Below are 3,761 nucleotides of genomic sequence, written 5' to 3'. Positions count from 1 at the left end.
TCGTTCTAAAACACCACTTTCAGTGAACCTTTAGACCTCTGTTGTGTCTAAAAACAAGAAGTGTTTATTTGTCCACGGTATCCTGTCAAGTCGAATAGCAAAATGGCACGAACCTCTCTGGTGCGCACAGAGCAGGAAGAGAGTGACAACCAGCCAATACTCCGCGCAGGGTCCACCCGGAGGATTGGCTGATGTTTTTAGCAATTTTTCACAGTTGGACGCATCATCTAGGGAATATCTAGATTCAGATTTCACTGTTTTGGAAATACAGGAGGCCATGAAGGCATTTCCTACCGGAAAGGCTCCTGGCCCGGATGGATATGGCCCTGAATTTTACAAGGCTTTTGGAAAAATGTTAGCACCTTAAATATTAAGAATGATTCGCCAAACCTTTATAACTAAATTGCTGCCATCCTCTCTAGGTGATGCCAACGTTTGTGTTCTTCTAAAACAAATCCAGGCAACTACAGGCCTATTGCCTTATTAAATTATGACCTGAAAATAATCACTAAGATTTTAGCTACACGATTAGGCAAATGCATAGCAAGCACTGTACACCCAGATCAAACGGGCTTCATTCATACACAAAATTCTTAATGTTCTATACACAGATCACAAAGATGGTGAAGGTGCAGCTATACTGTCGCTAGAAGCTCAAAAAACCGTTGACACTACACTAACTTTATTGAATGGGTCAGAATTTTGTACACAAATCCTAGATCCTCCATTGTTACAAATGGGAACAAATCAAAACCCTTCCTGTTACAAAGAGGTGTGCAGGCAGGGGGACCCATTGCCCCCCCTGTTGTTTGACATTGCGCTGGAACCACTTGCAATAGGAATCCGGGCACACCCAGACATCAGGGGTATCAAACTGGGCAAAATAGAGACCCGAGTGGCACTTTATGCTGATGATCTTCTTGTTTGTTTAGCCAACCCTAAGGTTTTCATCCCTGCTCTCATGGACTATGTTAATTCATTTGGCAACATTTCTGGTTACACAATAAACTGGGGTGAAGAGTGAATTTATGCCTCTAGGGTACACCTTGCCTTTCAGAGTAGTAGATAGGTATTTCAATTACTTAGGGTTAAAACTGACAAAGGATGCCACAAATCTCTTTAAAGCCAATTTTACTGAGATAATAAACAAACTTAAACCTAATATCGAGGCTTGGAGGATATTACCTTTAACTATGATCGGACGAGTTAATGCAATTAAAATGGTTAATTTACCTAGATTTGTTCAAGAATTTACCCATCTATTTAAGTACAAGTTTTTTCAAGAAGTTGGATTCTATCATACGACCCTTTGTATGGGGCTATAGGTCACATAGAATATCTAAAGCTCATGTACACAAATCAACAAAGGTGGTCTTGGCTTTCCAGTTTGTAAGCATTATTATTGGGCAGCTAACTCCAGGGCTCTCACTTATTGGAAACACAGAAACCCTACAGATGAGGGACAGGTAGATATTCCCTCCTGGTTACAACTTGAAACCCCTGATCATGACAATAAGAACATATCGCTTTGTACATGTTTATTTTCTGATTCTACATTTGATAAATCAACTCAGAAAAAGTTTGCCCTAAGGAATTCCTTGAGCTTATTACGTCAGGTTAAAGTGGGCAATAAGATTCCTAAAGATTCCATATATACTCCAATTTGTCAAAACCCTTTTTTTAAGCCCAGGCAATTGGATGTGACATTTGTTATTTGGAAGAGGAAGAGTATCGTAACTCTAGCTGATTTGTATATTGACGGTTATTTTGCCTTGTTTGCCCAATTATGCTATAAATATAACATTCCTAATTCACACTTCTTTCGTTACCTCCAAATTAGGCATTATGTCAAACAAAGGTTTGAACATTTTGAAACTATTCCAACCTCTCATCCTTTTTATGATAATCTAATGCTTGCTCCAGATTCAAAACATTTAATTTGTAGATTGCTTTACTGTCTCTGTCTCCTCTGACTCTCTTCTACAAGCCTGGGCTAGTGACCTACAATCTGATGTTTCAGCAGAACTTTGGGAAAAAGCCTTAGCACTGGTTCACTCTTGTTCTATTAACACTTGTTATCGTCTGATACAATACAAGGTGATCCATAGATTGCATTATTCAACTAAACTGAACAAAATGTTTCCAGCAGTATCCACTCTATGTGACAAATGTTCCTCTGCTGAAGGGTCTTTGGCTTATCTCTTTTGGTTCTGCCCCCAATTGTTGCAGTTTTCAAATGTTATTCCAAATGTTACTCTAGAGACATTTTACCAAACCACAACCTGGCAATATTTGGATGTTCCACAGAGACGTTGGGTTGCACATCTGACCTGCAAATGGTCTTGCATCCTGGAATGGTGGTTGTGAAAAAACTTGTGCTACTCAACTGGAAATCTACCACTTCCCCAAGTTTGGATCACTGGCTTAAGGAAATGGTGTCTGTAATACAGACGGAAGGAGAGACCCTTCTTGGCTCAGTGCCTTATCACTACATGATCTGGAAGAGAGGGACGTTGTATGGTTTATCCAATAATGATATTTTATTTTTATTTGACTCTACTGTACAATACTAGTGGCACACTTTGTCTTATAGTCTGGCAGTTTTTGTTTTCTTGTTCATCTGGGTGTTTTTTCTCTTGTTTGTAAAAAAAAATGAAAAATGAATAAATATAATATTTAAAAAAAATGAAATCTTTATAAATGCAGAAGACTCACTCTGTTTGAGTAAACTCTGAAGCCTGTCCAGCTCTTTTATCTTTGCTGTGAGGTTGGCAGTGAGTCGGTCTCTCTCCTCAGTCATGGAGGAGAGTTTATCAGCACTGGTCTGGAGACGTTCAGTCAGGTTGTCTTTGATGGCGGTGAGATCACCCACACGTTGATCTGACACAAATGAAACTACAGAAAGGGTAGAAATAATTTGAATTGTGAGGCACAGTGGCAGGATTTCCACACAATCAGGTCAGAGTGTGTTTACACTCTACTGTACAGAATACTAGTTGCACACTTTGTCTTATAGTCTGGCAGTTTTTGTTTTCTTGTTTATCTGGGTGTTTTTTCTCTTGTTTGTAAAAAAAAAGGAACAATTAATAAATATAATTAAAAAAAATGAAATCTTTATAAATGCAGAAGACTCACTCTGTTTGAGTAAACTCTGAAGCCTGTCCAGCTCTTCTATCTTTGCTGTGAGGTTGGCAGTCAGTCGGTCTCTCTCCTCAGTCATGGAGAAGAGTTTGTCAGCACTGGTCTGGAGACGTTCAGTCAGGTTGTCTTTGATGGCAGTGAGATCACCCACATGTTGATCTGACACAAATGAAACTACAGAAAGGGCATTAATAATTTGGATTGTGAGGCACAGTGGCAGGATTTCCACACAATCAGGTCAGAGTGTGTTTACACTGCTTATAATATAAAGCAGACTCACAGTGGACACCGAGTGTGATGAGTCCAACCAGCAGGAAAACGCTCAGCAGCCCCAAACACAGAATGACAGATGAATAGAAACGTCGATGGGAGCTCCTCACACCTGAACAGAGTAAAGATCAATGAAACTGTAATGATGACAAATAATAACATCTGCTCACCTCTTCTGTTAACTCCTACCTGTGTGGTTTGAAGAGACACCTTTAGCCTCCTCCAGGTTAACATAAATATCTTCCATCGTGTAGGAGAGCAGATCAGATCTAGAACAGCTGTGCAGCTCAGACTGCTGTATATTTGTCCTGACTCTAAGGTCTTAACTGAAACTGCTGCTAGGTTTGACT

Source organism: Parambassis ranga, chromosome 21 (assembly GCF_900634625.1).
Source record: "Parambassis ranga chromosome 21, fParRan2.1, whole genome shotgun sequence".
In the NCBI taxonomy this organism is placed as follows: Eukaryota; Metazoa; Chordata; class Actinopteri; family Ambassidae; genus Parambassis; species Parambassis ranga.
The sequence above is the reverse complement of the archived record's forward strand: the minus strand, read 5'-3'. Positions refer to the sequence as shown.